The sequence below is a fragment of the Fukomys damarensis genome, unplaced genomic scaffold, assembly GCF_012274545.1.
Source record: "Fukomys damarensis isolate Sample0158 unplaced genomic scaffold, DMR_v1.0_HiC HiC_scaffold_30, whole genome shotgun sequence".
NCBI classification, from domain to species: domain Eukaryota; kingdom Metazoa; phylum Chordata; class Mammalia; order Rodentia; family Bathyergidae; genus Fukomys; species Fukomys damarensis.
This window is the reverse complement of record NW_022900942.1, coordinates 36,842,986-36,870,517: the sequence shown is the minus strand read 5'-3', so window position 1 is coordinate 36,870,517 and position 27,532 is coordinate 36,842,986. Positions and strand designations below refer to the sequence as shown.

The window sequence follows — 27,532 nt, the reverse complement described above, 5'->3', positions numbered from 1 at the left end:
GTATCTTATTAAGGATTTTTGCATCTATATTCATTAAGGAGATTGGTCTGTAGTTCTCCTTTTTGGTTGTATCTTTCTCTGGTTTGGGAATCAGAGTGATACTTGCTTCCAGGAATGAATTTGGAAGTATAGCTTCTCTTTCAATTTCATTGAAAAGTTTGAAGAGTAATGGTAGTAGTTCTTCTCTAAATGTCTTGTAAAATTCAGCAGTGAATCCAAAAATGATCCTATTTCTAAAATTGATATAGATCAATATAGATTTAATGTAATCCCAATCCAAATACCAAGAGCATTCCTCACAGAACCAAAGAAAGTAATGCTAAAATTCATAAGGAACCAAGAGACCCAAAATAGCAAAAGTAATCCTGGGTAAAAAGAGCAAAGCAGAAGCATCATCACAATTCCAGATTTCAAGTTATATTACAAAGCTACACTGATTTAAAAAAAAAAAAAAAGGCATTGTGCTGGCACAGAAACAGATACAGGGATCAACAAAACAGAAGAGAAGAAGCAGAAACAAACCCAGATACACTCAACATCTAATCTTGACAAAGGGGCCAAAAATATACACTAGAGGAAAGATAGCCTCTTGTAATAAATGGTGCTGGGAAAACTGGCTGGCTATAAACACACAGAAGACTGAATCTAGACCCATCCCTCTCATCATGTACTAAAAATCAGAATGGATCAAAGACCTAGATATTAAAACAGAAACACTGAGTCTGCTGGAAGATAAAATAGATGAAACTCTCAAAGACAGGCAGAAACAAAATTTCCAGAACAGAATCACAGCTGCACAAGAAACATCAGGAACCAACAAATGGGATTATACTAAATTTATTTCCCTTGCTAGGAAATAGTGAAGACAACCTACAAAATGGGGGGGGTGGTTTGCAAGGTCTCTTCTAATAGAGGACTAGTATCTAGAATATATAAAGAACTCAAAAAATTAAAATTAGACCACCAAATGCAGGGAATCTGCCTTCTAAAGAGAGTGGAAGGACAAGGAGAGATGACTGAAATCAATCCAGAAGACTGCAGGCATTTAGCAGCCAAAAACTGGGGTGGGGCACTACAGATGAAAGAAAAACTGCCACTCAAGACACCCTGGATATTGCACTATCAAGGCAGAGGAACTACAGACGTCCTGGGACGTACTGTAGAAAGTCACCTCACTAGATACAAAAGATTGGGCAAGACTGGAAAGTAAAGAAAACCTGAAAATGACCAAATGGGCTGTAGAGAAATATCCTAATGGCAGAAAGCTAGCAATTAAGAAACAAAGGGGAAAAAAAAGTCTTGCTCTGGGGTTCTGCAACTCCTCAAACTAAAGCTGCAACGAAGCTGGGCTCAGTGGTGCACACCTAGAATTCCAGCATTCTGGAGGCTGAGGCAGGAGGACCACCGCAAGTACAAGGCCAGCCTAGGATACACAGCAGGTTATAGGCCACCATGAACTACATACATAACAACACTGTCTGAAATAATAGATAAATACCTGTATGTACGTATGTTTTTAAAAAAAGCTCAGAAGTAGTTCAACTACATATCCTATTCACTTAGCTCCACATTCTATCAGAATGACATAAGAAATGATGGGCTACTTCCTGAACATAAGTAATATTTGCTTCAGTCTGTTTTCATACAAATGTTCACTCAATCAAAAAAAATTTTAAACAGGGAGTAAACAGTCAAAAGATGAAATTATTAATACACTCAGATCAGAGATGGGCTACATGTTGAAATTATCAGGCACAGACTTTAAAATAACTATAATAAAAACATTAAAAGATTTGATGGAAGAGACAGGTACATGCATAATGAAATAGGAAATTCATCACAGACATTAAGCTACAAAAGAAGATCACAGGGAAATGCTAGAAATGAAAAGTACAAACCAAGTGTGGTGACATGCCTATAGTCTCAGCACTCTGGGAGGTTGAGGCAGGAGGACCCCAAGTTCCAGGCTAGCCTGGGCAGCTTAGCAAGACTGTCTCAAAAAAAAAAATGGCCAGGGATTTGGCTCAGTGGTTCCACTGCCTGCCTTGCAAGCACAAGGACCCAAGTTCAATCCCTGGTACCACACACACACACACATATACACACACACAGTGAAGGCCCTGGATTCCAGGCCCAGTACTGTACAAAAGAAAAAAAAAAAAAACAGTATCAAATTAATGATTAGGTACGTATGACAGAAATGAGCAGTGAACTTGAAAACACCAAAATAAAAGTGTCCAAATTGAAACACAGAGAAAAAGTCTATGAGGAAGAACTCAAACATCCAGGATCAAATGTCAATTGGGTTTTTAAGTATGCATTCTTCCCAATTTGAGTATGGATGCAATGTAATCCCTATCAAAATTATGGCAACATTACTTTTGTTTTGTTTCTTGAAGAAATTAGACAATGCTAGGATTCATGAAAACAACAACAACAAAAAGAGAGATGTAGAATAATATTGAAGAAAAAAAGCAAATTACTGGACATACACTGCCTATGTCAAAACTTCTTAAAAAGTAGAGAGTAGGTACAAGAAGAAAAGATCACAGGAACATAAAGATGAAGCCCAGAAACAGACCTACACATATACAGTCAACTCATTTTCCACCAAGGTACCAAGCCAACGTATTTTTAACAACTTTTCAATAATGTGAAATCATGATATCTCATACTGTCCTCAACAGGAAAGCAGAATCTTAACCTGTTGAACGCAGAATATTTTCATGATTTTTGAAATGCACAAATCACTAAGCATGAAAGAAATCTATATACAGCAAACCATCAAAATAAAAAATGCTTACCAAAAGACATCATTGAAAAATGAGTACGCAAGTCACACACCAAGGGAAAATTTTACAATAGGACAAGAACGTACAAAGCTAGAATGTATAAAAAAAAATCAAATCGAAGAAAAAGATAAAATTCAATTTTGTAAAACTGAACAAAAGACATGACAAATATTTCATGAAAGAAAAGCATATTTAAAGGTGTTATTATCACAAATCATTAGGAAAATGTAAATTAAAACCACAATGCAATAGTATTTCAAACCACCTAGAATAGCTAAAAAAAATTTCTGACAACAAACTTTGGTAAGGACAGGAATTATATTACAATCCCACTGCTTCTCTAACAAATTATCACAAACTTAATACCTTTAAAACAACACCAGTCTACCAAAATCAGTTTCAATGGCATAAAGTCAAAGTATCAGCAGGACTGGTTGGGTTATTTTGGAAGGAAAAGTTCATTACCTGGTCTTTTTTAGCTTCTTAAAGCCTACCTGCATTCCTTGGTTGTGCTCCCTTCTTCCCTTCCCAAAGTACAACACTCCAATTTCTGCTTCCATTGTCACACTGCAATCTCCTCTTTTGTTATTAAAACTTCCTCCACCCAAACCCTTTTTTGAGACAGTCTCAATGTGTAGGTTCAGGCTGGCCTTGAACACACTATGCAGCCTAGCCTGGACTCAAATTCACGGAAATCCTCAAGCTTCCGCCTCCAGAAGCCTGGGATTAGACGTGTCACCACACCCAGCTCCCCCTCCACCCCTTTCTAATAAGGACACTTGTATATGGGGGGGGGTGGTGCCGGGGATTGACTCCCTTGAACTTGCGAGGCAGGTGGCAGAACCACTGAGCCAAATCCCCAGCCCACTTGTGATTACATTTAAGTACATTTAAGGCCCATCCAGGTAATCCAGGATAATCTTCCAGCTCAAGATCCTTAGATCTATATAGGCCTTTTGTCATATAAAATAACACTCCCAGGTTCTGGGGATTAGGATCTGGACATCCTTTCAGACTATTGTTTACCCTATCTGATGGAACAACTAGAAGAACTCTCATGCACTACAGATTTAAGTGTGAAATAATATAATAGCTTTGGAAAGCTACCAAGTTCCTAAAAAGTCAAACAATTGACTACATATATCACAACCATTTAGTTCCAGATACACAGTCGAGAAAAATGAAAACTTGTCCACAAAAGCATACATACATGAATGCCCATAGCAGCCATATTCATAAAAGTCCCAAACTGTAAACAGCCAAAACATCAAAAAGAAAACATTTTAAAAGTATATTCATACACAGGAATACTACTCAGAAATAAAATTAATGAGCTCCTTATACACAACATGGATGAATCTCAAAAACATGCTGAACATGATAGGCAGATTCCATTTATGATTTCCCACAACAGGCAAAAGTAATAGTGATAGGAGGAAAACTGTCTCAGAAGCATTGAGGAAAGGAATGGAAATGCAGATACAAAGTTCCTTTTTGTAGTACTGAGACAAGCGAGTATACAACTATTAAAATTCATAAAACTGCATATTTAAAGTTTGTGCATTTCATCAGATGTAAATTACAACTGAAAAAACTATCTGGAGAAATACATTAAGAAGTTCCTAAATAAAGTTAAATAGATTTCTTAACTTCTCAAAATCTTCAATATGCTAATGTAACCTGACTAGAGGAAGGAGGCTGCAATTTTTTTCAAAAGACATAGGCATCCGCCCACTACTTGTAGGTAGGCTTCACAAATGCATGGAGACAAATTGAGGATAGAACTAAGGCAAGAAGGGTATTTCTTTCACTATTAAATTTCTTTTATTATGAGGACAAAACTTGAGGGCCCAAATGCCAACCAACTGAAAACTAATCTGAGACATAGTATATTTGGTATAACAGAGATGCAAAAAGAAATGTTAAGTATAATCTCAAAAGAGGACATTGGATTCTCAAAGGCCATTCTCAAAAATGGTCTACCAACTAAAGATACTAAGAACTTGGCATTATTTTAAAATAATGGTAAAAATCTAATTAATCATATTCACTCACCTCAAAAGGGGAAAAGCTCAATTCAAGAACCTTCCAAGCCATGGAAGGGCTGGTGGCACACATCTGTAATCCCAGCATTTGGGAGGCTGAGGCAGGAAAACTACCAGCCTGGGCTACACAGTGAGTGCAAGGCTGTTCTGAACTACATGGCAAGAACCTGTCTCAAACAAATAAACAACAACAACAACAAAAAGGAACCTTCCAAAAGTCTCCCCAAAAGAAACAACAATATAAATTCCACCATTTTGGCCACCGGCCTCTTTTTACAGATATACATAATCCACATAACTGTTGTACTGATGGCACTGAAAGTCCTGCTATAGTTTAGACACTAAAAATGTGAAAGGAGCCAAAAACAGGATTATGTGACTTTCTTTAGCAATATAGAAAAACAGTGGATAAATAAGGTTTGCTAAGTTAAGGAACTATATGGCAATTTAAGCAACAATGACAAACTGATAGAATCCTTGGTATGCTCTGGGGAAAAATATATAAGCACTGCAATAATATAAGGATAATCTACCAATAAAAAGCCTGAGAGTATTGGGCAGTAAAAGGTTCATATGAACACTTCTGACTTCTGCTGAATTCTTACTCTGTGCCCACCAAGGGTGTTCTGGGGGAATCAACTATATAGCATCCTCTGACAGTCTTTTCCTAAGCACAGAGAACATAATGCAATCTTTAGAAGGGAGAGGATCACAAAAATGACACCAGAGCCTAAGTCTGGTGGCTGGGGGTGAGCGGCGTGCACACTGTGTACACACTAAGCAGAAAGTTCAGCATATTTTCTAAAGACAGGAAATGTTTTAAAAGCTATAAAAATATTTAGGTTATCACTAGAATATGGAGTACGGGAAGCACTGTGGTAGATGAGGGGCAAATAAGGCCAGCCCAGATCAAAAAGCTGAAGAAAGAAGTCAGTGCCCATGATGGGAGTATTAATTCAGTTATTTCAGAGACAATTCACATATCTTAATGACTAGAGGGGAAAGTAGGTTTCAAAGGTATAGACTAAAGCTACACACTGCAACAGCAGGGGGTAAGAGTATATTCATCATTATTTGGAATGCAGACACAGCAGCAATTCTGAAAGTTAAAGATATAAGATCAGTTTTACACATGCTCTTATGTAAATAGCTGTGTCCATGCCATGGCTAGGATGGCAGCATGAGATACAGCAGACTCAGGAGGGAGGCTAGTTAAATCCAAAAATAAGAGCATGCCCAAGGGAGCAGGCAATGATATCTTGAAGATAAGCAGAGTGGCCAGGCCCTAGACTTGGTTTCTGAGGAATGTTTATCCTTAGAAAAAAATTATCTTGGGGAAATAGTGAGAGATTCCCTGTTCCTCTGTGAAAAACTGACAGAAAAAGCAAACTATAAAAAGAATTTACCTAAAAGTGCCTATGCTTTTGGCTCAATTATTCCATCCACAGAACTTAGTCTAAAAGTAAAAATTAAACTTTTGTATAACCAGTAAAAAAAGAAAAAGGATTCTTGGTACTAGGACAAATCTGAGGGGATTCTGTTACTCTTTTATTAGATGAGAAATGTTTCCTAGGAATTGAAATATATTCTTGGAGATTCAAAGGGTTCTCTAAAGGTTTAAACTTTTTCATTCATGGAAATGAAAGCACCTTCAGTTTAACCTATTCTGGATGATATGAATGGTACCCACATGGACGTGGTACTGTCATGTGATTTCAGTGTTCTACTTCTTACAATATCACTATGATCAATTTGGAATTAAGTTAGTACTTATTTATCAACCTTAACTTACCCTATTTAAATAACTATGGTTTGCTGACATTCAATTATCTCTAACCAACTTTTAAATTAGGTCACAATATCTGTCAGCAATACTGACAATAAATTCAACTGGTTCAGCTTGAATTAACTAAATTATATTTAGCCATTGTTCCAAATGTAAATAGACTGGATATAGGTGGACAAGGAAGAGACAGCAATGTTATGAGCTGAAAGACAAATTTTTTCAAAAAAACTGGATTTATAATCAAATTGTAATCAAAATATGAATGAGTCATTTATAGATTTACTTCACTTGTGCATCATGAAGCATACTGATTTTTTTTCCTTCAACATATGCAAGAAATAAAAACTAAGTTTAGATGTTAATTGCTTCTAATACCAGCAATAAGTGATATTTATATAACACAGGTTTCAAAAGAACCAAAAGATTGTATCTTTACTGCTGAATAAGAAAGCCTATCAAATGATACCTTAGTAAAAGTGGGATTCTAAGATCAGTCACTGGAAAGTTTCAATTAGGTAAGAGGTCTGATTATCCTGAATTTCTAGGAAATAAGACCTTCAAGTTATTAATAACTGTAACACTTTTACAAATAGCATTCTCTGAAAGCTTTTACTAACTTTATATTCTCTGCAGCCTTCAACTGTGTAGCCTGTTTTTATTCTTATATAAACACTATCAGTTAATATGCATTTTAAAACAATCCCCAAATCCTTTTTCTGATGTTATCTTTGGAATACACAAATTTACATTTTTATTTAAAATATTTTGATACCCCTTTGCTTCTTTTTAAATACATCTCATTCTGTTCTCCCCACCATCACCACCAATATAGTAATATTGGAAATATTTACTGAATGCTTTATTCTAAGAGTACAGTAAGCATAAATTTATTGAATCTTTTTCCCCCCTGGTTCCAGGAATTGAACTCAAGACCTTGCACTTCAAAGCAGGTGCGGCGCCACTGAGCTAAATCCCTGGCCCGATTTACTGAATCTTAATATGTGGAGGTTAGACGCAAAAACACACACCATAATTCCAGCTACAAGAAAGGCTGAAGCAAAAGATTGCAAATACAAGCAAGGCCAGCCTGGGCAACTTAGCAAGACCCTGTCTCAAAAAAAAAAAAAAGGTTATAGCATTTCTTTCTTTTTGGAACCAGGGATCAAACTCAAGTCCTTGTGCTTACAAGGCAGGCAGCAGAACCACTGAGCTAAATCTCCGGCCCTCAGTTATATCATTTCTACAAGTATAAAAGTGTAGTACAGCATTTACCTAGTGTGAAGCCCTGGGTCCAATCTTCAGTACAACAAGGACAACAGCAAACAAACAAACCAACAAAACAAAGTGGGATGGCTACTATTCACAAATGAAGAATCTGAAGCACAAAGAAGTACTCTTTTTATTATACAGAGGAACCCCTCTGGATAGTCTCATAGACATTTTATTTTCTATATGTAGGTTTCTAATATGTTTGAAATTTGCTTTTATGGGGTAACACAGTAATCTAACCTTTTACCATAAAGATCCTATTTTATCAACACTGTTCATTAAAATTTATTTTGTAATAATTCATAATGCGACTCCTGTCACATATTGAATCCCTATTGAACAAACGTCTGATTGTGGGATATTCTGGTCAGTGATATATTTGTTCAAATTTAACACCAACTAGTATTACAGAATCTTAATTACTACTGCTTTCTACTTAGTTTTGGTATTTGCCAGGGTGAACTCCTTACTCTCCCAATTTTTCAAATTTGTTATGGTTGATTATTTTAAGTTTAACATGACAGGCTCCACAAAAACCTTTTAAGATTTTAATTGGAAGTGCAATAAATTTATATTCATTTCTACAGAACCTATCTGTAACATCAACTGTTCCTATTATGATAATGTGATATTTCTTTTGGACTCAACATTCACCAAGAAGTTCTATAATTTTTTTCCATTAAGGTCTTATACGTCTGGTTAAATTTATTCCTCCAGGTATGTTGGCTTTTACTGTGAAAGGGATGGTTTTTTGTTTTGTTTTGTTTTGTTTTTTAGAAAAAGAAGGAGGGATTCAGCTGGGGATTTAGCTCTGGTTTCACCGCCTGCCTCACAAGCACAAGGTCCTGAGTTTGATCCCTGGTACCAAAAAGGGGGGGGGGGTGGTTGGTGGTACAGCACATGTTTAGCATGTTCAAGGCTCTGGATTCTAAATAAATATTAAGTATGCCCATCATACAAACAAACGAAAGTACTATATTGAACATCCTTGTCCTTCCACCCAGGTATCAAATACTGCCAGTACTTGATCAGATGTAGGACGACACGATAAAACACAGCTAAAGTCCCTATGTATAGCTAAATGACCTCATTTCCTTCTCATTTGTTTCTCAGAGATAACCACTACCATAATTTTTGACACTGCCACTGAACAATTTTCCTTCATACTATATCCAAATAATAGTTTTGTATACTTTATAAACTTGTATGAGTAATTATACTGTTCATGTCAACTTACTTTCTTCATTTAGCGTAACTACCAATGTTTATACATAATCTTTTTTTTTTCAGCTTTGAGTTTATTGGTACATTTTAGGGATACAGTACAGTTACATTCATTGTTGGGATCTTGTACCTCTACATGACAAGTCTTGGTTTATATATAATCTTAAATCCTAGTTCACTCAATTTAGCTGACATATAACAGTCCATCGTATGACTACTGTCCATTCTTCTCTCAATGACTGCATATTTAGATTTCCAGTTTTCCACTCTTACAAGTCAGCATGAATAGTCTGGCATGTTTAGACTATGTGAAAGCTGTTCTAGTGAAGGCAACTTTCAAACTTCTTAACCAAAAGAACCCCTGAGTGAGAAACACATTTACATTACAATCTAATGTATAAACACATTCTCAGAACTGAGACATTTCCCAGTATGTTATATATACCCTGCTATTTCTCTAAACGAAGGGACATAGCTCATTAGTGAGCAGCTCAATGTAGAAACATAATCTGTTAAAAGCAACAAAAGAGAAAACACTTTAATTCAGTTTCTGTCACATGTTAAATGTATATCCTTCTAAAAGTCTACCAAAAACAGTTAAGAAAACCACAGTTTTAGAACATGCACCAATGAGGAGAAATGCTCCAGAGAACACACATATATACACCTTTACCCAGTACTGCCAATATTGTTGTACTGATTGTCATTTTCACGAGGAAACCACAGGTTCTTGATTTAACCAGTATCACTGGCTATTATCTGGTCTATTTTTGGCCAGTAGGATGAGCTTAATATGAGGAATTGCTGATATTTGCAATTAATTCCTAGATCACTAAGGAACCTGAGTCTATTTTCAGTTACTCGCTTTTCAAGACATTCTTGTAAACTGCTTGTTCATAATCACCACTCTTTTCCTTATCCCACAGCAATTATTTATATATTCTCGATACTAATCTTTTGTCTCACATGTTGCATGTATCTTCAGTCAGCAAGTGACTTCTGATGGCCTTTCTTACACTTCAATATTTCACTTGTGTTCAAATTTATCATTTTAAATCTACATGACTTCTTAAACAATTTTCTTCAACATCTTTCCCTGTACTTTAAAGCCAGTCCACTTTGCTTTCCACCTATAATTATCTAATTTACTTAAAATTTATTTTTATACATAAGAAGTATCCCTCAACACCCCAACAGATAATCAAGTATTCCAGCACTATGTACTAAAACTTTTCCCTGCCAATTTATGTTGCTACTTGTGTTTCTGGACTCTCATTTTCTTCCAATAGTCATTACCTGAGGTAAATACCAGCACATCTTAACCACTAAATGTATATACTAAGCCCTGGTGTCTGACAAAGTGAATTGTTTTATTTGCTGGGATTTTAACTGGAATGACAACTTAAAGTGGAAGAAAATTGGTATCAGTAAGACACTGTATATTCCAATAAACCCAAGCATCTCTCAACTTGTAAGTATAATTCACAAAATCATAATAAGGTGTACAATATGATTTTTGAAGTATACACTGTGAAATATTACAAGCGAATTAACATTTGTCACCTCACATACTTACAGCAATCCTCGCACTTAAAAACACTTTATACAACACAAGTCAGAAAATATTCTTGGACAAAAACCAATCTGCTCAGCATCCTACTCCGAGACAGATTTAATTAGTTAAGCAAACACCAGTCCAGACGATTTCAGGATCTTTCTATATGTAAATCCACTTTTAAATTTAAAATTTGGCAATGACATTTTACTAACTGTAACCTGCCACTTCACTCAATAGTGGACATCTTTTACCTCAAATTGTCAGTAACATCAATAATGTGATTATCAATATGATCGCAGTAATTTTTTTTCATCTCTATAACAATTATTCCATATTGCTTTCCTCAGTCTCCCTTCTACTTTCATGTCATCTGATTAGGGAAAACATGTTAATATTTGTCTTTGAGTTTAGCTAATTGTGCTTAATGTGATTCTCTCCAGTTCCATTCATTTTCCAATAAATGGCATATTTTGTTCTTTATGGCTAAATAATATTCCACTGTATGTTTTCTTTATCCATTCATCGCTGGTGGGCACCTAGGCTAATTCCATGTCTTGACTACTATGAATTGTGTTGTAATTAACATAGGTAGGCAGGTATCTATCTATAGTATGACTTTAATTCCTTCAATTATAGATGAAGAAGTGGTATAGCTCGATCATATGGTAGTACTACTTTTAGTTTTTGAGGAACCATCATCCTGATTTCCACAGTGGCTATACTAATGCCCATTTACATCAGAAGAGCAGAAGATTCCTTCTTCCCCCTCATTATTACCAGCGCTGTTTTTTTGTATTCTCAACGACAGCCATTCTGACTGGGTAAGATGAAATTTCAATGCAGTTTTGACTTACATTTATCTAACAGCTAAAGATGTTAGACATTTTTTATATACCTAATTGGCCTTTGGTACTTCTTGTTCTTTTGAGAAGTCTCTGTTCAATTCCATTGCCAATATATGGATTGGTCTATTTGATGTTGTTTTTTTGAGTTTTTATAAATTCTACATATTTTCTCTCAGAATAACTAGCAAAGATTTTCTCCCATTTCATTGTTTCTTTTGCTCTGCAGGAGTTTCTTAAATTGATAAAATCCCATTTGTTGATTCTCAACAGTTTAATGAGCTACTGGAGTCCTATTCAGGATATCTTTGCCTGTGCCAATGGCTTCTACTGTTTCTCCTGTTTTCTCCTAGCATTTTCAAAGTTTCTGTTCTTAGATCTATTCTGATTTTTAGTACAGGGTGGGAGATAGAGATCCAGTTTTAATCTTCATGTGGATACCCAGTTTTTCCAACACCATTTGTTAAAGAGGCTGTCTTTTCTCCCATGTTTTTAGCCTTTTTCATTAAATCAAATGGCTGGAGGTGTTTCTTTCCCTGTGTTGTGTTCTATTACACTGGTTTTTGTGACAATATTGTTGTTTTACTATAGCTTTACAGTATATGTTGAAATCAGATATCATGAGGCCTCCAACATTCTTTTTGCTCAAGATTGCTTTGGCTATTCTAGGTCTTTTGTGTGTCCATATGCACTTCAGTATTGTTTTTTTTTTTTCCTAGTTCTGTGAAGAATGTTGTTGGTATTTTAATAGGGAGCAAATTCTGCCTATCCATGAACAAGGGAGATCTCATTTTGTAATACCTTCAATTTCTTTATTCACTATTCTGTAATTTCCATTATAGAGGTCTTTCATCCCAGTTTTGATGCTTTGTATTTATGCTTTGTGGTTCTGGAGATTGAAGACTACCCCGAGCTTCACCCCCAGATTGTTCTGAAATTTATTTTAAGATGAGGACTCACTATGTCACTAAGTTGCCCAGGCTTGGCTTGAACCTGGGATACTCCTGCCTCGGTCTCCCAGAGGGCTAGGACACAGGCATAGGTCACCACGTGCAGCTTTTTTTTTTCTGTTTTTGTTTTGAAGTAAGTCTTACTATGTAGCCCAGATTGGCCTTAAAACTATAATCCTCAGCCTCCCAAGTGCTGGGATCAGAGGTGTACACCACACCTGGCGTTTTTAACATTGACTTTGCATTTTGATGCATCTCTCCTTATAATTTCATTATATGTGTATTAAAATTTTTCTCCAGTAAGGTTCCACTTTTGTTTTCTATGTATTTTACAGTTTGTGTTGCCATTTGAAATGACATTTATTTTAAATTAATCTATTGCTGGTACACAAATGTATTAGCTTTCATACATTAATTTTGAAGTAGAACTTACAATAAATAGCACAAATGTTAAGTATGGGGTATGATGAATCTTGACAAATTTTACATCCCTATAACACCTATTCCAATCAAAACAGAGTCTCCATCATTACAGAAGGTTCCCTTGTATCCTTTTTCAGTCAACCCTACAATTCCATTCCATGCAAGTACGAATTTGATTTTAACATCTAGTATTAATTTTATCTATTCTAAAAATCTGTGTTAAGTGGAATTACACTGTAAGCAGCCTTTTAATAAATTATCTTCCATTCCGAGTTTTCAAAGAATTTTTGTTATGAACAAGTACTGAATTCTACCATATGCTTTTGCTCTCATCATCCATCAAGATTATCATTGTTGTTTCTCCTAAGTGTTAATGTGATGAATTTTATTTGCAGGTTTTCTAATATTTAATCACCCTAACATTCCAGAGACAACTGCTAATTAGTCATGGTACTTTTAGTTTGAGTTAATGATAGTAACATTTTACCTACAATTTTTACTGCCATATTCATTAGTGAGCTGTGACCTCTATTTCCATTTTTAATGCCCACTGGGTGGGTTATCAAGATTATGGTAGCCTCGCAAAATAATTTTTTTCTGTTGTTTTAACATTCTGTCTAAGATTGGAATAACGGATTCCTCATGTTTGCTAGTACTTGCCCATCTGGGAATTTCACTTTGTTTTGTTTGGGATTTTTAATTGTTTTTTTGTTTGTTTTTTGGTACTAACTGTATTTTGATGTACACAGATTTCTAAGTATGAATTTAAGTTCACATGTAGTCAAGTTTCTAATTATTAAACCAATTTTGGTCATTTATTTTGCTAGAAATCATCCACTTTACCGGACTCCAAATTTAAAGAAATAAAGCTGTTCACACTATTGTTTTAAAAAAATTTCAATTTATCTGTAGCTATACCCTCATTTCCATTCTAATACATTTGTACCTTCTTTTTCTCTATCAATCTTGGCAAACTTAAGCCTTTTCTTTTTCTTTTTTTAACTCAGGACCTTGTGCTTGTCAGGCAGGCACAGCACCGCTGAGCTAAATCCCTGGCCCAAGTCTTTTCAATTTAGCACTTTTGGTATAACTGACCTATCATCTGCTTTTTAAAATAACTATTCTATTATTTCCTTTTTCTAACATTGCAATCTAAATACTTTTTTCTAACGCAATAAACAGCCCATTGCTTTTCATATTTATGAACAAATGTTTAAGGATCTAAACTTCTTACATAAGCAAAGGCAGTGTAGTTGTGCCCTAGTGTATTTTGGGAGGGCAGTACTGGAGATCAAACCCAGGGCCTTGTACATGCTAGGCAAGTGCTTTACTGCTGAACAAAATCCTCAGAACTATCCCAGTTCTGATACGTAGTACTTTCATTATTCAAGTCTAAATATTTTCTAATTTTCATTGGAGTTGCTCCCCATCACATAGCTTTAGAAATATGTATTTTACTATACAGCTGTGGATTTGGAGATGATTGCTGCTATCCTCCAGTTAGGTTACTAACTTAATTGCACTTCAGTCTAAGGATGTGATTTGTAAGGTATATAATTTGTCAGCATATGCTTTGATGTCTAACACAAAATCAATTTTTGCAAAATTCCATGAGTACTTGAAAAGAATCTATCTCCAGTGATTACTGGGTACGTGCTAATTATACTCTTCAATCTAGTCTACCTTATAATTTGTCCTTGGGGGTGAGGGAGCAGGGATTGAACTCAGAGTCTACCCCAGTCCCCTTTTAATTTCTTTACCTTTTCTTAAAACTACTGAAGTGTGCTAACATTTCCATGATTACAGATTTGCTTATTAGTCTTTATAATTCTGTCTTACCTTACAGATTATAATTCTGTCTTACCTTAAAGATTATGCCTAGTTATCTTTTTCAATTACTTTTAAATTATATCAACACATCTGCTTGTTTTTTGTTTTTGGTGCAACACTGGGGACCGAACCCAAGGCTTATGCAATGAGCTCATACTTTAAGGGGTGTATCTAAAGATTGAGCCTCCCTAAAATGAAAACTCACAATGCTCCAAAATCTGAAACTCTGAGCACCAACATGACAACAAAAATGCAAAATTCCACACTTGACCTCATGTGTCACAACACAGTAAAAATGCAAGTGTGAGGAAAATACTGCATAAAATAACCTTTAGATATGTGTATAAGATGTATATGAAAGATAAATGACTTTTTATTTAGACTTTGGTTCCATCTCTACTCTTATTACAGATATACATATATTTCGAACCTCATAAAAAGTCCAATATGCTACTGGTCCCAGTCATTTCAGGTAAGGGACATTCTACCTATATAAATTAATAAAAAAATTTTAGTCACATTTTTAAAAAATTTTCATTCTCCAACCAACAAGTTTAATCCAAAAATTACATATTGCACAGAGCATGGTTGTGCATTCCTGTAATCCAAGCGTTCAAGAGGCTGTGGCAGGAGGATCACCATGAGTTGAGCCCAGGCTGGGCTACATTTAAAAAAAAAAAAAAAACAACCATATTGAGCTTATGAATATATTTAAACTTATTTTTTACAGCTTATGAATATATTTAAACTTATTTTTTACCATCTTACTTTATGTTCTTTAATCCCTATGTATTTTCTTTGCTTTTTTTTTCTCTTTCCCTATCTTACAATGATCAAATTTTCATTTCTAGCCATTTACCCAGGCTCACTTGGAGTTATACATGTTATTTAAATTCTACAGAGAGTTACTCTTAAAATTGTTTTAACAGCAACCTTGATCATCAGTGGTCTGCAAGTGATGATAGCACCCTATAAAAAGCACAATGGAGCTAAGCATGGTAATGAAAGCCTTGTAATCCCAGATATGGGAGGCGGAGGTAGGAAGATTCCAAGTTCAAGCCCTGCCTGGGAAACTCAGCAAGATCCTGTTTTAAAATTAATAAATAAAGGGCTGTGGGGCTCAGGGCAAAGGCCCCAGGTTGAAGTCCAGATAAAAAGTTTTAATTAAAAACAAATTTTAAGACACAAAAGTAAAAAATAATTTGATTAAAAAAAATAATAAAAGAGCTGGCATGGTGGCACACGCCCGTTGTCCCAGCCACTCAACAGGCTGAGGCAGTGGAGTCACTTGAGCCCATAAATTCAAGACCAGCCTGGACAATACAGCAAGATTCCATCTCAAACAAAACAAAACCCATAATACAAGAATTAAAAAAGAAAAGATTGTCCTAAGATGCAGCTAGTAAGGAAAAAAGCAGAAGCAAAATACTGGCAGCTAGGAATGAATGAATAGTAACTGTGAACAAATCAGAATACTAACTTTATACTAGCCATTGGGGAAGCTGAAACATGGTTAACAGACTCCTCAAAAGGTTTCCACTGACAAAACCATTCAAGCAGGAACAGAGTCAGAGAGAGGAGGCAGGGTCAGGTGAGAGCTATCTGAGAAGGAATTAGATGGTAGGAGGGTGTGCTTATTTGCTCACTCTCTTGCTCGTCTCTGTGAAACTACCCTCTGCCTTAATGTTTATTCCCTGCAGAGTACAAAACAGTATCCCTGGACTGGGAGATTGTGATGGTCTTGGTCTCAGTAAGAACGAGGGCCGGGGATTTAGCTCAGTGGCACCATGCCTGCCTCACAAGCACAAGGTCCTGAGTTGGTTCCCCCGTACTGAAAAAAAAAAAAAAAAAAAAAGATGAGAACACTACATAAATACAAACACTGTATTCTAATAGATTCCCCTACACTGTTCTTCTACTGGAGTTTGGCTCCCAAATACTAGCATGCCAGCCAGACCTTCTACTGGTTAGTTGGTAACTGACTAATCCAGAAGACATATAGACACTAATATAATATTGATAAATAGCTCATTCAGATCCCTGTAACAGTGAAACTAAAAGGAGATAAGCCTCATCCATCTAGCTTTTCAGACCCCTACCTCAGTCAAGGATTATTTTGATTAATTATCTAAGGAAAAATGGCACATAAAAACAAAAATTCTGCTTCAAGAAAACAGACTACACAAAGGGGAAAATATTTTTTAGTCATTAAAACAACCCAAGCAGTAAGAGAAGATATAACAATGAAGAAAGCGTAGCATGGTGTAGGAGGGAACAGCAACAAGTAGTAGAACAAGAAAGCTTACTGCATAGCAGAAATAGGGGGGAAAACAAAAAGCAATAAAGGAGGTAGAAGACAAAGTAGAGGAAATCTCCCACAAAGAGGAAAAGAAAGATGCAATAGAAAAACATAAAGAAAACTGAAGGACCAGTTCTGGGGTCTAATAACCAAAAAGAAGTTCCACAAAGGCAGATATTGGCAAGTATGAGAGTTGAAAAAAAAAAAAAAAAAGAAATCAAGGAAAATCTCCTGAAAGACAGGAGTTACCCAATACAATGGATGAACCCCCAACCAACATCAAGGCTGGTGACAATGAAACCTTAGAATGCTGAGGACAAAGGAAGAGCCAAAGTGTTCAGGGAGGGGAAAAAAAAACATATCATAAAGAAATTATTCTGAATGGCTTTGATTTTCTCAAGGGTAATACTGTAAGTGCAGTTAATATAGCAATGCCTCCATAATTCTGAAAAAGAAATTACTTTCAATCTAAATTCTATTAACCACCTAGCATAAAATAAAGGCATTTTCAAACATGTGATACCTCCAAATTTTAGCCCCTCTAAGGAAGGTCTTGAAAGAGATGTTTCATCAAAAGAAACGACTGAGGGGCCAGGGATTTAGCTCGGTGGTGCCACCGCCTGCCTCACCTCCTGGCTCACAAGTGCAAGGTCCTGAGTGTGACCCCCCCCATACCAAAAAAACAAACAAAAAAAAAAAAACCGAGATAATAGGAGATCTAACAAAGAAGAAAATGAAGGAAATCTATAGCATGATAGTCAAAGGGTATCCCAGCATGACTGTTCTATATTAAAGAGAGCAGCACCCAGCCCAAATTGTAGCAGGATCAAAAACACAGAACGATGAATAATGCTAGGCTTCTTTCCAAAGTGAGCAAATACTGTAAAAATCAATGGAAGCATCACTTTCACTGATAAGACCCACAGTGATGATAATGATAAACACATGGGAAAAAAGTATATAACTGGGTGAGGAGTACTAGATACAGCCTGGTACTTCTCTGTTAACCAACATCTTAGGAAGCACAGATTACAATGCAAATGAAAACATGTTTGCCTGAGTAAGAGGAAAATTGGTTCATCTTATTTATATATGCATGTAATTTCTTTAGACCAGAGGTATACCCAATAGAGTGGATTCTAACCACATACATAATTGTAAATTTTCTATTAATCACATTAAAGGGGTAAAACAGATATGCCTGACTTAGTTCAGGCTGCTACAATAAATTACCAAAGACTGGATATCTTCTAAACAACAGAAATTTCTCACAATTCTGAAGGCTATATGTCTAAGACAAGGATTATAGTGGGTTCTGATGAGGCCCTTACCCAGGTAGAGACTGCTGCTTTTCAATCCTATCTTCACAGGCAGGAGGGAGGGCAAGAGAACCCCATGGGGTCTCTCTTAAAGGGCTCTATCCCACTTATGTAGTCTCCATATTTAGGCTCTAATTACCTCCCAAAAGCCACATTTCCTAATCTACTGGGAGTTAAGATTTCAACATATGAATTTCTGAGACAGTACATTGTAATAAAAAGATAAAATTAATAATTTAAGAAATGTAATCCAATATAGCCAAAATATTTCACTATAGGATCTATATTAAGATATTGAGACTTTTACAATCTCTTTTTTGTATTCTCAGAAACCTAATATCAGTTCAGACCAGTTACATTTCAAGTGTTCAACAGCCACATGTGGCTAGAGACTATCATACTGCTCAGAGCAGCTCTAGAACACACAAGAAGCTAGTAATAGTAATTACATTCCTGGAAAGCAGAAGAACAGGCAGAGACTTCAGAGAACTCAATTTTCATTATTTTCTTTTTTGTTCCTCTTGAATTTGTACTATACATATATGCAGTATTATCTATTCAAAAAATGAATAAAGTACTTTCTCTAAAATAAATTATAAATATAGATATTCTTTGACCTACTCTACTTACACAGCTGGAAAATGATAAAGTTATCTGCTGCAACACTGTTTTTAATACCACAAGCTTGGAAAAAACCTAAAAGTACACCAATAAAGATCTGGGAAATAGGTAAAGACAAAACAGACAACCCAAAGAAAAAAAGACACTCATTATGAACTGACATAATACTTTTAAGTAAAATATATGACCACTTATACTAAAAAGGTAATAATACATACAAAAAGTTGCTTACATATGAACAATATATAAAAACCTAGTAACACTACTTGCAAATAGGTGGCAAAATTCAGGCTGGCAGAGACTTTTCACTGCAGTGTTCGAATTTCAAATTATAACACATGACCTACACAAAACCCACCATTCCGCACCCAGCTGTAGATTTGTATTTTTTTTAACTTATTTTCTAACCCTGTGATATTTAAACACATCCAAAAATTAGCGGTTATTTTCTAGTTCCACTGTAGAGATGTTTGAGGCTTTTTTCCCCCCAGAAACAGATGTTTCAATGATACCAGAAAAGTTTCTATTTTTAAAAATACAATTCCCAGAGTTCCATCTCCTTTCCTTGAAAAGTATTACCACCTTATCACCAGCTACTGAATTCTTCCTCCAGTAAATTCCAAGGCCAGCTTTTTATTACCATGGACTTAATTTTCTCCTAGTACCTGGAATGGCATGTGCGCACAACTCTATATATTTCTCTCAACTATGCACATAAGCAAAAGCTTGTCCTGTATCTTAGTCAGCATTTCTATTTGGTTGCTGTAGGAGGAATGGGCCTTATCTGTGTCTGTTTCAACCATCTGTTTGTATGACTAAGAAATTTAGATGAAAGCTGGGCGTGGTGGCACATGCCTGTAATCCCAGTACTTGGACTGCTGGCCAGCCTAGACTACAAAGTGAGTTCAAGGCCAGCCAGAATCACACAGGGAGACTCTGTCTCAAACAAACACAAAGTGGGGGCGGTTACAAGAAGAAAAGTGATCATGGGGGAAAAGACTGCTAGACTTGGCAATGCATCTGGAAGGGCAGTGGGAAGGGAAATATGAAAGACTAGCAAAAACTGAAAGCTAAAGTTGAAAACAGAGGAAGCAACTAAATACAGATTGTTTAAAGGTATGAAGGGAAATTTCTCAAATATCTCAAATTGTAGAAAAATAGAATATTGCCCAAATACATATATGAATTTTTATTTCAAACGCAAGGTTAGATACAACATAAAATACCTGAAATACAATGGCAACACTTCACCAGACCAGTGGATTCCCCCTGGAAAGAATATAAAATTAGTCTTACATTTTTTCTCTAAGTAGAAAAAAAGCAGCACCACTGATAACCTCAAGTTCACAACTATGTTACCCAAAGAAATCACTAGTAACCAGAATAGGAATGTGTTAAAACACATAAAACCCAATAATTTTAAAAAACAGATTTCTCAGTTCTTACCATGTTTTTTGTTTTCTGTTTTGTAGCGGGGATTGAACTCGGGTCCTTGCACTTGCAAGGCAGGCCAATGAACCACTGAGCTAAATCCCCAGCCCCACCATGTTGTTTTGAAAGTTTTAAACTACTAAAGACACTGCCAAACGTAAATCTAAACTGGCCCTGTGGAGAATGATGGGTAATGTGCAAAGAGACTACCTGTTCTATTTTCTAGTTATACTCCTTTCACCTTTAATGAGCTGTGTAGAATCCCTCGGTCTATAATCAACTCATAAACATACAACTAAGATACTGGTTTATCTTTCTCGGCTTATAAGACCCATCACAAGACTACACAGGCCTGGACTCAAATCACAGGCGTAGTAAATACTCCAAAAGCCCTTTAAATTTTCTTGCCTTTCTTGAAATAGCACCTAGCATCCATGTCAAATTATGAAGGGAGAGTCCTCATTCTGTAAAAGTTCAAATAATCAAGTCTGGAGTCGCTGTCCATCAGAACTCTCACTAGAATCATGAAAATGTTCCTTAGTGGGTCACACCGGTAATACCAGCACTTGAGAGGCTGAGGCAGGAGGACTGCTGCAAGTTCGAAGCCAGCCTGAACTACATAGAAAGGCCCTAATCTCAAATTAAAATTTTAAAAAATCATGGAAATGTTCTTTATCTGTACTTTCTAGTATAGCACCATTAGCCACACATATGGCTAACTAAATTCAAACTGAAATTAAATGAAACTAAATAAAATTTAACATTCAGTTCCTTAGTCACAGTAGCTGCATTTCAAATACTAAACAACTAACTATACACAGGGCTGACAACTCCCGGTTAGATACAGTATAAACTCCGCTAAGATCTACTTGCTGCTCCCCAGCAGTATACTTTGAAGGCTTCCTGGGAGCTAGAATGAAAGGAAAACTGATCAGGCAGCGCTTCCAAAAAAAAAAAAAAAAAAAAGCTTTTTGTATTTTTACAGCTTGCAAAATTCGGCACAATATTTATTCTCTTTTTAATGTTTTCTCGTTGCTACTTTATGCACAGGTGTTTATATTCAAAGTGTGAAAAACACTTTTTTAGAGCAAAAATGGCTAACACACAAACCTCAGGCCAAAACTGGACCCTTCTAATAACAAAGCATTTTTAGAAAAAAGGCTTAATTAACCAGCTAACAAGAACTGCAACCTAATCACCTGTGAGAAAAGTATGTAAGAAGGCTAAACACAGAAAATATGTATTCACTGACACGAATAAAGCAAAGTATTTCTTTAATCAACAAAAACTCATAGTTCATTCAAGTCATTCAAGTCAAGGGAGAAGGTTTACACTCAGCTTCCACTGCACCATTTACTGATGCAGTAAACTCTGCACATTTAGATTCATCACCCCACATCTTGAATAAAAGACATGATCAAGACAGAATATTTTCTTAATATTCACAAAACATTAACTATTACCCCTTCATAGAAATTCTGGAAATAGCTGAAGCAGCACATGAAAATGCAGCTCATTTAAAAAAACGTTTTGTTACATGTTTGCAGTACATAATGTTTATATTCCTTGGAGGAACATGTATACAACACATCTTAATTCCTTTTTTCATCCCTTTTTTTCTCTCCTTCCTCCCCCTTCTGTCCATCTCCATTCCTTTCCCATCTGAGATCTATCTCCCTACTTCACGTTATCTTTTATTTTGCTCTTTATAATTTGGGTTTCCCATACGAGAAACTGATATTTAAGCTTGTATATCTGTTTTACTTCACTTAACATTATGGCCTCAAGGTGCATCCATTTTTCTTCCATGACTCAAGTTTATCTTTATGGCAGTTCACTTTTAAACAAGTAAAAAGATCACAGACTATGTTAATGTCCTGAGATCAAGAGTATTGACTTAAGGGACTCAAGATAATGAACAGACAGACTTCCAGGGATTCACTCAATTATTCTTGATTATTAATCAAACACATTCAACCTGAAACTACTCTTTCCCCCACAAAAATGGAGATTGAGCACTGCAGATTATTCAAAGAAATGAAGGTTTTCAGATGCAAATTAGAAAGTGTATACTCATTTTCCATTGCACTACAGCTGTAATGGCAATGTATTCCCAGATTTTGAAAAATTATAGATTTTTAAGAATTAGGAACAATTTCATAGGAACTCACAAATTTTAATAAGAATGAATCATTAAGATTTCTTTTTTTGGGGGGGTTCTTTTAAAATAGGGTTTCACTGTGTTCAAACTGGACTCAAACTCATGCTGATCCTCCTGTACCTCAGCCTCAGGTGGGATTACTGGCATGTGCCACCACACTTGGCTAAGATTTATTATCTTAAGAATACAAACATAAAATATATCTAAATTACCAAACACATCCTAATAGTGTGGCTCAGTTACAACTAAGCAAAAGCCACTGAACTATAGGAGAAACACTCACACTTCAGAAATTCCAAGGAAAGTAGGTAAATTACAGAATCATCCTAATATTTCTAAACTATCTGGCCAAATTAGCGGCAATCTTAATCTACCTGGGTTGACAAAATTGTATCTTCCCTACAGGAAACTGCTGAACTAAAGCTGAGTGCTATCTTTAACATGGAAATCTAGAATCAGCATTAAAATTTTCAAATAAATACATAAAATCTGTACAAATCTGAGAAATAATCAAAACTGATCAACGATAAGCAATAAGCTCCTGTGGGTTTTTTTTTTTTTTCTTGTACCAACAATTGAACTCGGGACCTTGTGCTTGCAAGGTAGAAGGCAGAAACACTGAGCTAAATCCCCAGCCCTCCTGTGGGTTTTTAAATGAAAAATAGATGGATCTTTTTTGTACTACAGCTAAAATGGTTTCAAAAACCCAAAGTTACCTATTATAAGCTCTCAACAATAACTCTGAAGTTAGAAATATCTAAATTTAAGAAAAAAAAAATCACTAAAGCATCAAAGCACATATCACTGAAAGACACATAGAAGAGGCAAAAAGCCCACAACACAGAGGTGAGCCAACTTTCCATACTTGCTGCGTCCTAGCAATCTCTAGCATTCTTTGTCTCAAAGGATAAGTATGAAGTTTCACAGGACACTTCTGCAGAATGACAAGACTGACTTAACCGATCCCACTAAAGTGATCCTTCTTTACTGTTGGCAAGCATAAAGGCTTTTCACTCTGGTGCTAGGGCTCTCTCAATGGCAAAACAAATGTGAAATATCTTAGTCATGGTAGATACTGGGATCTTTCATGAAATGAGTCTGTTGCTATAGTACAATGCTCTATCCCTTTAAGAACATTTATGTTAGTCATCCTGAATAACAATCTAAAACATATTATGTAGATTACTGTACTCTTAAAAAGATGTTCCCAAACATTATTTAAGCTAATTGATGAACACTCATTACTAAGCTTTCAGATCTGGTCCTGTGCTGAATGACCCCAGACATGCTAGTCAAGCTTTGAATATTTATTTTTGTGTCTTGTAGATTATCTCTATAATCCTCACCAAGCTGTTATCTGTTTTTTCTTACAATAGGCAGTAGGCTAACAGTTTCCCATCCTCCTATCTACTCCCCACCACACCCCAGCTAAACCTCTCACACTACTCATAATCTACTTGTTTGTAATCTCCTGTGGGCTTAGAAACCAGATAATGTTGCTTGTTAGAAATATTTAGGAAATGACAACAGGTTCTGATTAAGGATCTGAAAGGCTCTCCTATATTTTAAAGCAGTAGTGGTGAACCTATGGCAAGCTTGTTTTTCTTTTAAAACAGATGTTAATGTATGAGTTTTTTCTGAACTACCACCTCAGTATTCAGATTTAATTGCAGTATTGGCACTTTGCGATAAATAAGTGGGTTTTGGGTTGCAGTCTGGGCACCTCTCTTTATAAGGTTCACCATAAGTGCTTTAAGATACAGACTTGGGGGCCGGGGAATGCCTGCCTTGAAGCCACAAGATCCTGAGTTCAATCCCTGGTACCACTAGAGAGAGAGAGAGAGAGAGAGAGAGAGAGAGAGAGAGAGACAGACAGACAGACTTGGACAATTTTGCAGCCTTAGGCCTTCGCTGCTTAGTGTCTTCTCAAATGCATTTTATAACAGGTCAAAGATTGCAGTGTAGGGCTGTGGGCAAATCATTTGGATTAGAAAGAACCCAAATAACAAAAACTCACAACCAGAAAATAGCAAGAGAAGAGATTATATGGGAGAATTCTTATGTCTCAAGCACTGTTCTAAGTACTTTAACCAAAATCACTTAATCTTTATAATAACCCCTACCTCTTTCCAGTCAGAAAACCAAGATTCAGGAAGTAATTTACCCAATATCATAACTAAGAAACCATATATTAGTGTAGGATTCTATGGCTCCAAAATCCTAAGCCATCCTACTACATGAGATCTCTGCCCTATCTTTATTCTTGGTGTAATTCATTTTTGTACATTATTTTTTATCCTTTCCCTGGAACCTAGGTGATTCAAGTTAGTTCTTTCCTTAACCACTTTCTGTAACTAAAGGGAAATGGTTAACCAAATTGAGGCCAAATTAAGATTAGCTTTCAAGTGTAAATCTGTTCAGCAACAAACATGTTTCTGCAAGACTGACCTTATCTTCAGCTGTATAGACTGTGCAAAATAGTTTGAGCCCCCCCAACACTGACTGTTCCCCTTGGCATTCTGGGCTAACAGTTCACCATCTTTCCTAGTGCTGTCCTAAATATTTGATAGAAAAAAAATTCAAATATATATTTTAAAACTGTCTCCATAGTGAATTTATTGTATGCTCCATCAATTTGTACGCTAACATAATAAATTTTCTTCTCTAAACACTGAGGTCTAGGGCAGGGGACACGAAGAGTTTCCACTTTCCTAATTCCTTTAAGGAATGGGGTGTTTGTTTATTGTTAAAAACTTTATTGCCTAGTCCAAGGCCTGACATAAAGAAAGTTGTTTGTGGAATAAATAAATGCTACATGTCCAATAAGTACCAATCATATGCTGAATAAAAGCCTACCCTCTCCTGAACTGGTTTACATTTTTTACATTTCACATTTTCTGACATACCTTTGCAATACTTGACGCAAAAGACCTTTCTTCTTATGGAAACTAAGGGCCTAAAAATGGTTCTTCTACATCACTCAAAAACAAAACAAAACAAAACCAAACCTAAAAAGACGTGCCCCACTCCACCCTCTAAAAATGCTTCTTGTCCCAAGAATATGAATAAACTCCATCTGCCTGCCTGCACTAAATAGAGCTTTTATATCCATTACAAACACCTGTATAAAAAAGCTGCTAGAAAAAAAAGCTGCTTAAAAACAATGCTTTTGGAGACCTAAGGCACACCCAACAGAATCAAACCAAACAATAAAGCAAACTTTTTGACCAAAAAAGCCAAAACTGACAATACAGTATTTGCAAAGTATAAAAATTCAAAGTCTTTGATGAGCAGTTTAAGCAGCTAAACTGAGTGGATTTTCTTCCACCTATATATTTACCCCAGTGTAAAGTAATACTAATATTCACAATATTAAAAGTGAAAGGTGACTTCTTGCTCCCTTTAAGTAAAACAACCTCTGTTGCTACTAAAGAGAACTACTGAAATACACAAAACCATCCCAATATTCCTACATAAGAGTTATAATATATAGCTTTGCCTAACAAACCAGAAACAACAGGAAAATTACTCTGCAGAATTCCTTACATGACTATTATTTATTTCATGAACTTTACAGACCGGTAGAGATTAGGTTGAGGTAGGTTACAACCTTGAAAAACCAAACTGTTGAACATCTACAAAGTGAAGAAACCACTGTAGGTGTAGCTACAGTATAAAACCCATGCTCCAAGAACAATTTATGTTTCCAATCACATTAATTAAACCAAGCCAATAAGAGTCCTTAAATTCAAGATGTTAACAGTAAGAAACTAAGTGGGCACTCACCTTAGAAATGCCCACAGATGAGATTTATATTTACTATAAATGTATGGCAAAATCTATGTAGCTTTAAAAATAAACTGTGCTACTTTCTGAATTTAACACAAACATCTGCTACCTGACCTTTCTGGTAGGTATCTTGTAAGACTTTTTCAAGACATGAAAAGACCTTCAAACAATGACACATTTATGAAATTCATTTTAAATTTCTCCCATCTCTGCATTACATCTGCTTCACTAACTCATGCATCAAAAGACTTAGCACTTCTTTTCAGGAGGGAAATTTTTAAGAAGGGATCAAAAGTAAAATAGATATATTCTCAGCATTAACAGCTAGTTTATCTATAATTGCCTCAAGGAAAGTATCCTTCCTACTAGTGATACAGATTTAATTAACAGAAAACCATAAAAGAAAATGAAAAGGAATTCTGAAAATTAATTTACATTTCTGGGCATCATTTTTGAAAAGATATTCCAAGTAAGTTTGCCTGATTATTTAACTAACAATTATTTTACGTTGTCATTTTAAAAGTCTAAAAAAGAAAATCACATTAGGTCATTCCAAACTGTAACAAACAAGACTTCTGGAAAATACTGCTTCCAAATTCGTTTTACCTGGAGTTTTTAAAATACAAAGGTCTACTGACAAACGGGTTTTAGCTTTTAAGTCAAGAGGAAAGAATAATAAAAATCTGCCTGTATGTTGTTTTTCTTTAGGGTCCCAAGGAAAACGCCTAAGAACTTAAGGGCAAGTGAAAGACAAAAGTAAGTGAACGCAAGGACCGTACTTCCCACCAGAAAAAAATCTTTCAACCAGCAGTTTTGAAAGCAAGTCTGAAATACCTAAAATCAATTAGCGTCCTTTCTCAAGGCGTGTGACAGTTAAAAACTAATAGAATGCACCCACAGAGCAACTTTCACAAGTGTGTTGAAGATGAGGTGGGCAGTTATCAGCAGTGAACGTATTTGTGAGTACACAGCGATTCAGAGCTCGCGACTATTATGGTTAACAAAGGTTGTAGGACCGAAAAAAAAAAAAGTGGAAGCAAAGTATCACACGCTCCTAACTCGGCTTCCTAACAACTCCTACAACAGTTCTGACCCTTCAGCTTGAAAATCAGAAGCAAAACTGACCGACGTGCGAGCCGCGAAAGGGACGCGGGAGGCCAGCCAACCAGGTTGGGCGGGGACTGCAGCGCGCA

At 35.9% G+C, this 27,532-nt stretch overlaps 1 protein-coding gene across 1 annotated transcript in view; it reads right to left on the bottom strand.

Annotated features, from left to right (window-relative positions):
• Smad2 (SMAD family member 2) overlaps window positions 1-20,227 on the bottom strand; it is a 97,023-nt gene extending 76,796 nt beyond the window's left edge. Inside the window, exon 1 of the mRNA XM_033757348.1 lies at window positions 20,185-20,227. The gene's annotated coding sequence lies outside the window, so the exon portion shown is untranslated. The remainder of the gene's footprint in view (window positions 1-20,184) is intronic.
• Window positions 20,228-27,532: the final 7,305 nt, after the last annotated feature.